Here is an 11,602-nt window from a genome sequence, read left to right on the forward strand (position 1 = left end):
ATCTGGAATCTGAGGGTGCAAAAAAATCTAAATATTGAGAAAATCATCTTTAAAGTTGTTCAAATGAAGTTCTTAGCAATGCATATTACTAATCAAACATTAAGTTTTGATATGTTTATGGTAGGAAATTTACAAAATATCTTCATGGAACATGATCTTTACTGAATATTCTAATGATTTTTGGCATAAAATATTTTTAAAAAATTTTGACCCATACAATGTATTGTTGGCTATTGCTACAAATATACCCCAGCGACTTAACACTGCTTTTGTGCTCCAGGGTCACTTATTATTCAAAACAATAATTTACAGTAAATGTTTACATCTGGAATCATCTCCATCCACAGTTTACCATCCAAGAGCTTTCAGTGTCAGCGTGGATCAGGAATCTGAAAACGAGTCCATCTTTATTTGTGCTTGCAGCGCTGGCTCCTCTGCCGATAGATCTCCTCCGTGAATGGTCTGCAAACATGAGAAGGTGAGCACAGACACAGATTGTAAATCTCAAGAGCAGCGCCTCGTACCAGCCTGTGCCTGGCTCCTGCGTGAGAGAGAGACCGATCAAAGTACATTCACATGAATCAAATGGACCCTAAAACAGCTGATTTCAGACTGGACGAGCTTCAGGAATGAATCTAGGAAATAAAAACAATTGCTTCCTTTATGTTTATGAGAGGTGATGCCATTAAAGAGCAGACTACACATTACAAAACGCTGGATATTTGACTGCTAGAGTTGAAGATTGTCATTGCATTCACAGTCGGCCTTTCATTTAAAAGAAAAGCTTAAAGCTTACACGAATGTGCAATTTGCAGCTGTGCTCTTTAACGTTATACTATCAGTATGTGTGACCCTGGAGCACAAAACCAGTCTTAAGTGTCAATTTTTTTAAATTGAGATGTATACATCATACATGAATAAATCATCTTTCCATTGATGTATGGTTTGTTAGGAGAGGACAATATTTGGCTGAGATACAACTATTTGAAAATCTGGAATCTGAGGGTGCAAAAAAATCTAAATATTGAGAAAATCATCTTTAAAGTTGTTCAAATGAAGTTCTTAGCAATGCATATTACTAATCAAACATTAAGTTTTGATATGTTTATGGTAGGAAATTTACAAAATATCTTCATGGAACATGATCTTTACTGAATATTCTAATGATTTTTGGCATAAAATATTTGTAAAAAATTTTGACCCATACAATGTATTGTTGGCTATTGCTACAAATATACCCCAGCGACTTAACACTGCTTTTGTGCTCCAGGGTCACTTATTATTCAAAACAATAATTTACAGTAAATGTTTACATCTGGAATCATCTCCATCCACAGTTTACCATCCAAGAGCTTTCAGTGTCAGCGTGGATCAGGAATCTGAAAACGAGTCCATCTTTATTTGTGCTTGCAGCGCTGGCTCCTCTGCCGATAGATCTCCTCCGTGAATGGTCTGCAAACATGAGAAGGTGAGCACAGACACAGATTGTAAATCTCAAGAGCAGCGCCTCGTACCAGCCTGTGCCTGGCTCCTGCGTGAGAGAGAGACGCTTGCCACAAATAGGGCAGAAAATAGGGTCTTAGTCACTGATGACACAACCGATCGTCAGCCAAATGAGGTGCGTAACCTTCAGAAAATGTTAAGAAAACATATGAGCAGTTTTACTAAGTGCTCAAATTAAATTTGGGACATACTAGTTTAAATACAACTGCAATCATTAACTTAAAATTTCAAAATTCAACACATTATTTAAAAGCAAAATAACATTTAAATAAATAAAATGAAATAAAACAGTGATGCAGAGAGGTTCAGTTGATGCAACAACCAGGGTGTCACAATTTTAACAATGAACAAACATTAACTCCAAAACCAGAGACATTAAATCAATAATAATAATAAAAATTAAAAAAATTAAAAATGTGACCCTGGAGCACAAAACCAGTCATAAGGGTTAATTTATCGAAATTGAGATTTATGCATCATCTGAAAGCTGAATAAATAACATTTAAATAAATAAAATGAAATAAAACAGTGATGTAGAGAGGTTCAGTTGATGCAACAACCAGGGTGTCACAATTTTAACAATTAACAAACATGAACTCCAAAACCAGAGACATTAAATCAATAATAATAATAAAAATTAAAAAAATTAAAAATGTGACCCTGGAGCACAAAACCAGTCATAAGGGTCAATTTGTCGAAATTGAGAACTTGACATGTGGCATGACATGTGGCCAAGTATGGTGACCCATACTCGGAATTAGTGCTCTGCATTTACCCATCCAAAGTGCACACACACAGCAGTGAACACACACAAACCGTGAACACACACCCGGAGCAGTGGGCAGCCATTTATGCTGCGGCGCCCGGGGAGCAGTTGGGGGTTCGGTGCCTTGCTCAAGGGCACCTCAGTCGTGGTATTGAAGGTGGGAGAGAGCGCTGTATATTCACTCCCCCCACCTACAATCCCTGCCGGTACGAGACTCGAACCCACAACCTTTGGGTTATGAGTCCGACGCTCTAACCATTAGGCCACGACTTCCCCAAGAAGCGGAAGGAGGAGGATTTACGGTAGGAGATTTACAAAATATCTTCATGGAACATGATCTTTACTTAATATCCTAATGATTTTTGGCATAAAAGAGAAATGTATAATTGTGACCCATACAATGTATTGTTGGCTATTGCTACAAATATCCCCCAGCGACTTAACACTGCTTTTGTGCTGCAGGGACACTTATGGTCTTAAGACCGGTCTTGAGTACTACAGCACTACTTTCTGGTTTGAAGCGACGTATCTGCTGTCATTATCGCTCTGCACACTCGGGCCAGACTGCTAATAAGCTGTTGTTGTTTTTGTTTTGGTGCTAATAAAGTTAAATTCTCTGACAGTGTATGTGTGAGTTTGAGTTTGAGTCCCATAGTTTATTCCTGTCTCTACGGAGGAAAGCTGGCAGCTTTTCTGCTTAACCTTTCACTGCCGCAGTAGAGTCGACGAGAGGCTGACCTTTACTCGCATCATTTTTAGCGCGTCTCAGACAGTCGTTTGTGTCTCAGAAGTAAAAAGCGAACAAGAACATGGCTGTGTGTCAAAAGCAAGCTTTTTATATGCTTTTTTTTTGTTTCAATAGCACAGTTTTAACTTTTTACAATCAAACTTTAGGAAACACTTTATTTTAAGGTGTCCTCGTTACAGTGTAATTATACATTTAAGTACTGAGTAATATTAATTAACTACATGCACTTACTTTAGGGTTAGGGTTAGGGTTACTTACATATAATTATGCATAATTAATTGTTATTATAATAGCAAGTGCATGCAACATATGTAACAAGGACACCTTAAAATAAAGTGTTACCAAACTTTACACTGGAATATAGATGAACTCAACAACTGAAATCTCCCTACTTGTTATGGTATTATATATTCAATTGTTGGAATTTCATTTATGGAATTTATTAAATTTAATATAGAAATGATTATGTTTAACTGAGTTTTATAGAGGCCAAATTAACTGACATAAAGACATTGTTTTTAATGAGGTAGTTTCCCGACTATTTATAATTATATAACTTTTATATATAAAATTCTAAATATATAAACATAATAATTATAATTTAGATTTTTTTTTTAGATCTTAGAACAATCTCTAGCTTTCCAAAACTGTGTGATCTTTTTCTGATATCTGAACTCGTGACCACCCGACTGTTAAAATGTTTGATTTTATCAATATAAAAAGACCAAATTAATTGTTATTATTAATATTAATAATTTTTCAAAGGGGCCAATTCATCAGTTTATTTTTTTTTTATTTTTTTTTATATAAACGGCTCTTTTCACACTTGCGTAGCTTTCTGATGTCTTATGCCGTGTCTTTGTAAAAAATAAGAATCTTTTACTAAGAAGGTGATTCAGAATCATAGTTTGGAAGATAAACACATTTCTAAATGTCCAACGGAGAACAAAACTGAACTGCTGCAAGGAAGATACTGTATGTGCAAAGATATCCATGACGCACTGCTTTTACTCTGTCGATCGGCACTTTAAAGCAATCTCTTCTCATCAGAGGTTATTTTCACATCCTTTAAGACTCTTTTTTAAAAGAGCTGGCACTCCTGACTTGATTGTGAATCTGATTTGAACATTAACAGCACAGAGACGGCGTTATGGAGCTCAGCGCGAGTTCTAGTTCATTACACGCCATCCTCCATAACTTCACATGCTTAAGATCTGAATTATGTCTCGAGCGCCTGCACCGAAAGGCAACATGCATGAAGAATTCATTTTCCATTGAGTCTGATGATTAGCCTGCAGTAGCGCGAGGGTCAGGTCACATCAGCTGTTATTTCACAGCTGATAAAGGCAAGAGATTGAGAAAGCATGAACAGCGTATTGTGTTTGAGTGAGAAACAGATTGACTTTAGAGACGTCTGATGCTTTGACTAACAGGGAATCAGGATATGTGTTGAAATGCGTTGTGTTGCTTTTATGCAAAAGAAAGCACACCAGATGACCTTTATACTGTATGATAACCTATATAAGCATATATCATAAGAAATACATGCTAATATGGAATTTGTGGCTTATCCGATCAGAAATGAGAGTCTTAACTATCTCTTTTAGAATATAATTAATATAGCATGGCTTGAAAGAACACCAGATGACACTCAGGAATAAAAACTGGCCTGCCGAACAAATTTAATCAAATATGACAAAACACACTTGATTACAAATATATCGAATGCTCGTTCACAATCAGTCTTGTGACAGTGCTGGACTGTGGCGAAGTAAGACATGATACTTCATTGTTTAATGCAAAATGTCTTTTGATTTTAAGGTGAAGTGTGAGATATTTCATGCGATTGGCTGATTTTCTTGAGGTCAGGGTGGCCTAACATGCATGTTTCTGCTCTGTTTGTCTGGGTTCATTCATTTTTTATTGTCTCCTGACAGATACTTATCCTTAGAGAGGCCACTCGTCATCCTCCGCCTGCGCTTCTGCTGGTTAATTATTAGCTTCGACAGATGAAGCTCTAACAGTGTGACCTGGTTAAGGTCTTCGCACTTTCACACAGTCTATGGCCCTCGAAACAAGTTCTTGCCATTGAGACACACTTTTTGAGCAGCGTCTAATTCACTAGTTATTTGCAATGAAGTGTTTTAATTATTAAAAGGCAGAAATTAGTTATTTGTGATTCAGCAGTGAACGCATGTGTAACGTGGCTGACGAGACGTGAGACATGCGGATCCATGTGCAAGCTTTATTCACAGGCGTGGTCAGAAACAGGTATGGGTCAGACAATGGCAAACAGGAATATGGTGGACAAGACACAAGAATAATCCTAGGACTAGCGAAAGTCAATGAACGCTGAACAGAATCAAAAAAGGGCGAGACTAAAGGGATATATCCAGGAAACCAGGCAAGGATCAGAAACCGAGAAAACAGACAAGGCAAGACTAGGCTAAGGCAGGGTAAACTAACGAGGGCTCTGTAGTGTAGCTATCAAATGATAAGCGCTAAACAATACTCGGCGGCAGGAAGGGATCAGAGTGAGTGTTAAATAGTGAGTGAGTGATATGAAACAGCTGTGTGCAATCAGTGCTGTGTGCAATCAGTGAAACAGCTGTGTGCAATCAGTGCTGTGTGCAATCAGTGAAACAGCTGTGTGCAATCAGTGCTGTGTGCAATCAGTGAAACAGCTGTGTGCAATCAGTGCTGTGTGCAATCAGTGAAACAGCTGTGTGCAATCAGTGCTGTGTGCAATCAGTGAAACAGCTGTGTGCAATCAGTGCTGTGTGCAATCAGTGCAATGAATGATGGGATATGTAGATGATATGCAACAGTGTGTAGTGCGAGAGTCAATGAAAATGGAAAGGGTGACCTCTGCTGGCTAGCAGACGGAAGTTCATGGACCGGATACGTAACAGCATGCATATAAACAAGCATGAAAACTGATTTTATTAAGGCCTTTGACTTTTTTTTTCGACTCATGTCAAGAATCTGCTCCACAAATGTTCTTTTCTTTAAAACCTTAAATTTCCTACAGTAGAGCGTTAACTTACTGTCCACTGAAAAGGACAGATGTGGTATATTCACATGATTTGACCTTTTCCTTTAACTCATTTTCAATGTAAACTGAACTTTTTCGTGCTGTGAAACCCAGCGCCGAACTACATTATATAAGCTTCTGGGAAACATTCATTCAATGCAAATATGACTTCTTCAGAGAAAGACATCAAGTGCCCTTCATAAATGACCATTTGGGTTGATCCCATCCTACTGGCCAATCAAAACCAGAATATCTAATGAAAACAGTGATGTCGAGCACCTCTGGGCGCAGTATAATGTGAAGCTCATTACCAAACGGCAGCCTTCATTGCAATAAATATTAATGACAGTTCAGTCTTGACCTAATTGTGGCCTCACCGAGGGAATAAAAGACCGGAAACTGGGTTAATATGAAGCTTTAAGGAGACTTCTGTCATTATATCTCGCCCTCATGTCTTTTCAAACCTGGACGGCTTTCATAAAAGTGATCCATTCGTCTTCTGAAGCCATAAGAAACAAATCAGTAACGGAGCAGCTGCACTGCAGATCTGAATCAGGAAGATTCATGAATGATTCATTCAGACCAGTTTTGTGAACCAGATCAGGTGATTCAGTGATTCAAACGATTCTGATTCAAAAGAGTGATTCTTCTCACCAAATATCACACAAAGTTCTCGTACGCCTGCAGAAGAATATACAGCCCCGCATGAGTCTTACGAAATACTTTTATGATGTTTTTATGCATCCAGGCTCCATACTTAAGCCTAAATTTAAGATTGATGTATTTTAATTACAATTTGAAATAATTTCCATACACTCGGATTGCAGTTTTAACAAAGTAACCAGTTAACAGGAAACGTTCTGGCAAGATTTTCTCAAAGTTATGAACAAACATTCTTTCAACATTAATTCAGAGTTATCTGGTCTTTAATAACATTCTCAAAGCAAACTTTTTCCTGAAACGTTTGATGGACGTTCATCTAACATTTTTCAAATGTTACTATTTTGATTGACATTCAAAGAAAATTAAAAAGTAACATTCCTAAAATGTTTTAAAACATTTTCCTTGTTTGTATCACCAGGGGGGGGGGGGGGGGGGGGGGGGCCTGGTGGCAGAACAGTATCGAATCTGAGGAAATGGAGCTATCAAGGATTAGGGCTATACTAAAAAACACAGCAGCCCAAATTTGTTCAATTTTTTAATTGCAGTCAAAAACATGTATAGTCCATGATGTGGAGATTAGCAACATCATTATATACCTCACTCCTTAAAGAAGTCTCTCAAATTAATTGAACTGAAAGGTAGCAAAGGAGTGAATCAAATTTGGAGCATGATATGAACAAATAATATTATGTATATGAATAATCACTTTTTAAAATCTCTTTTTAACTAATCCGGAGCTTGGTAGTTATGTGGGTACTGGGTAGTTGACAACTAACTAACTAACTAACTAACTAACTAACTAACTATTTATGTATTTATTTATTAGAAGATATATAAACAAACAAACAAAAAATTTATAAATTATTTAAAAGTTATTTATAAATAAAAATAAATGTGTTTTTATTTATGAATAAATAGCATACCATGTTTTTATAAGTAAATGTTAATTTGTTATTTATAAATAACAATTTTTTTTATTAAACAACCAAACAAGCAAGCAAACAAACAAATAAATAAATATGTTTATATTATATTATATTATGTATATATATATATATATATATATATATATGTTATTATTGATAAATAAATAGGGTGATAAATAAACTACCTAATATTACATTTACACATACACAACTGCACACATATTGCATGTTGTCTCTTAATTAATGAGGTCATACAAACTAGTACCCATAAACAAATTAGAATTATTTTATTTTAGATCTTTTTAGTACTTTTAGATGAAGTACAGCAACTTCACACTGCATGTAAATTTTGGAAACAGTTTTTGCAGTGCAGTGCACTGATTCCATCTCATTTTGTAGCGGGCCAGACACTAACGGAATCCAACTGAGTCTAGCAGACCTCAGGAGTGTTCAAAAAGAGCGGAATCATTCATGTCATACTTTACTCACACTTTGTGAAATCTGGTCACTTTCTTTTTTAGTGTACAGAGCCTCTTGTGAGAGCTGAGTAATTCATAACTGCAGTGTCGAGATGAATAAACTTTGTACATACAAGAGCATCAGACTTCGAATCACTCTCAGTCTTTAGTAGGAGGACAGACGTCCACCTTTCAACTTCCTTTCTAGAAACCACACCGAAACACTCACATACCATGCTAACTCAGATGCCCAAATCGGAGGTGGAAGTCTGCTAGCTCTGCATAACTCCCAAATCTAATTACCGTACCGCCCAGCTGCTTGAATTCTGTGCCTGGCAGTTGACACATCATTACAGCACAGCAAGTGACAAGAAGCACCCTGGGGATTCCTTCTAGTGGCTGTTTAAGTCGAGTTAGGAGAGCTCGACAATAACAGGCACCTCCATATCCATCCATATTCCATATCCCACCTCCTGCACAAGATGATAAATAAATGCTCTTGTGTGGTGTGGTTGTTTGTGTGGGGTGAGGGGGGGGGGGGGGAGGGGGGGGGAAGAATGTTTTGAACATTCAGAAACAACGTTTTCATGGGAAAACATTCTTAGAACATATTTTTGTTAACTGCTTGTCACGCAAAAATTGTCACGCAAAAAATGAAACGGGTCAGATTTCTGTTATAGTACTAATAACTGAATGTGTTTTAAATGCACAACAACCAGGTTTAAATATTTATCATCAATATTTATCATATTTATGCCATGATTTTTGAGTGCAGAAATCGGACCCATTTCTGTATGACTCACAAATCTGCATCACTTAAAGTTTATTAGTTTATGTTAAGTAAAAATGTGATGGAAATTTGGAAATTCAATGCAAATACACATATCTTAAATTCAGGCTAAATATATTTTTTGAGTGTAGCTGCATGGACTACAGTGATACGCTGTAAGCCAACCTTTATGGTTATGAAACGCTTCTTTTCAAGCATTTAAACTTCATCTTTTATGATTCCTGTGCACATCGACCCTGTTTTTGATCTCCGGATGCTGCTATACAGAGTCTTAGTCACAGGTCTGTAAATAATGACCAAAATTGCTTAAAATGACCTCCTCAAAGTCTTCCTCATGTCCACTTACATTTGTTTGTGCATTAGTTACCTAACAAGCGGCCTTCTGCATCACTAGAGGAAGTAGGTTAATCTGATGCAGGTCGGAGTGGAGGAACATGGAGGAAAACAGGCAGAATCTGCAGACTTTTTCTGCCAATATTGTGGACTTGATTGCACAGACACATCAATGAACTGACTTGAAAAAATGAGTGTTTACTATTGTCCTCTTGCATTATCGACACACTATTACCCTGTTTAACACTATAAAGCTGCTTTGACACAATCTGTATTGTATAAAGGTGACTTGACTTGACTTCCTCATGTTTTTGAGCTGATTTTTGGAGCAGAAATTCCAGATAATGGATTTAAACATTGTAAAATGTGTTGCTGTTAACTTGTCACACTTGTACTGTTGTGCTGGTCACCGAACACCACTGTGTAACGTTGTCCTCTTGCATTATCGACACACTATTACCCTGTTTAACACTGTAAAGCTGCTTTGACACAATCTGTATTGTATAAAGGTGACTTGACTTGACAAAGAATGGAAAACGAGTTTTGGAGGTCAGAGGTAGCTTACATTACCATTTAGCTTTACTTATTAACTGTACATGTAAACCATTATTTATTTATTTATTTTTGTCAGCCACAGCTTGTTTTTAATCTATTAAATGACAGTGTATCACTTTTCAGTTTAATTGGATAAAACAGAAAATTAGGTCCATATAGCTAAATAAATAAATAAATAAAAATAACTAAAATAAAATATATAATTTTCTTCAAACTTTTAATATTTTTCCATAAAAAAAAATCTCTCTATATAAATATATTATAATATATACATATATAATGTACTTTTTCATTCTCTATATATTTAGAATTTTATATATTCATGTATGTATATATATCTCGTATGGCTTCATATGTATAATTAAGTGTATATATATATATATATATATTCACTTTTTTTATTTTTCATAAAAAACATTAAAAAAAGGAAGCATTTTTCTCTTTACTTATTGGTGAAACAATGATGTTTTGTTTCAGAACAAATGGTAGTTTGCATTTTCTCAGTCCACTGTCCATTGACTGGAAGTCTACAATGGTTTGCGTTGGCCTGTGCCTTATTTTCATCTCAAGGCTGTCTGGTTTAGGGTCTTTGTTGTGGTTAGTCAACATTTGGCACCTTTTAACACGTTTTTTTTGAGAAGTGCCGGGAAGGATGAAGTGGTCTTTAAGGCAGCCAGAGCAGGAGTGGAGGAGGGTTTTGGGCTGGTACATGCTGCTTTATTACTGCCGCTGCTTCTGTCTTGTGTTTTAATGAGCCAGTGCATGACTGCTGAGACTAACAATGCTAGCGGTCACCCAAATTCAACCTCTAACGGAAGTTCAGCTATTCAAATAAAATTGGAAATTATGTCCAGCTTACCAATTAGAACAAAGGCTTTCACACTTTGAGACATATTGCACATGCATGTGATATTTTTTAGCCAAAAAAGGCAAAAGCCACAGCCTCCTACTAGAAAAGGATTTGGTCTTTACTTGCAACTTTTTATCAAAATAAAAGAACCTGCTTTGCCTTTAAAATACTTTTCTTTTTTCGTTTGACATCACTAATAATTCATTTTTCAATTCCTCGCTTCCTTCCACTTGACTAATTTCTAATATATAATCTATTCCTGATGTATAAACTCAAGTCCTGCCCTACATTTTTCTAGTTATTTCTAGTTATAGTTACTAATGTCCTATTTCTAAAGGTGACTTGACTTGACTTCCTCATGTTTTTGAGCTGATTTTTGGAGCAGAAATTCCAGATAATGGATTTAAACATTGTAAAATGTGTTGCTGTTAACTTGTCACACTTGTACTGTTGTGCTGGTCACCGAACACCACTGTGTAACTTACTGTATAACACAGTGTAAGTGTAATATATACTATATATATACAGTATCTCACAGAAGTGAGTACAGCCCTCACATTTTTGTAAATATTTTATTATATCTTTTCATGTGACAACACTGAAGAAATGACACTTTGTTACAATGTAAAGTAATGAGTGTACAGCTTGTATAACAGTGTAAATGAGCTGTCCCCTCAAAATAACTCAACACACAGCCATTAATGTCTAAACCGCTGGACACAAAAGTGAGTACACCCCTAAGTGAAAATGTCCAAATTACCCAAAGTGTCAATATTTTGTGTGGCCACCTTCCTTAGTCTGCTTGTCTTCAGCAAACTGTTTGCGGGCTTTCTTGTGTATCATCTTTAGAAGAGGCTTCCTTCTGGGACGACAGCCATGCAGACCAATTTGATGCAGTGTGCGGCGTATGGTCTGAGCACTGACAGGCTGACCCCCCACCCCTTCAACCTCTGCAGCAATGCTGGCAGCACTCATA

The sequence above is a fragment of the Sinocyclocheilus grahami genome, unplaced genomic scaffold (genome assembly GCF_001515645.1).
Source record: "Sinocyclocheilus grahami isolate Dianchi unplaced genomic scaffold, SAMN03320097.WGS_v1.1 scaffold326.1, whole genome shotgun sequence".
Taxonomy (NCBI): Eukaryota; Metazoa; Chordata; class Actinopteri; order Cypriniformes; family Cyprinidae; genus Sinocyclocheilus; species Sinocyclocheilus grahami.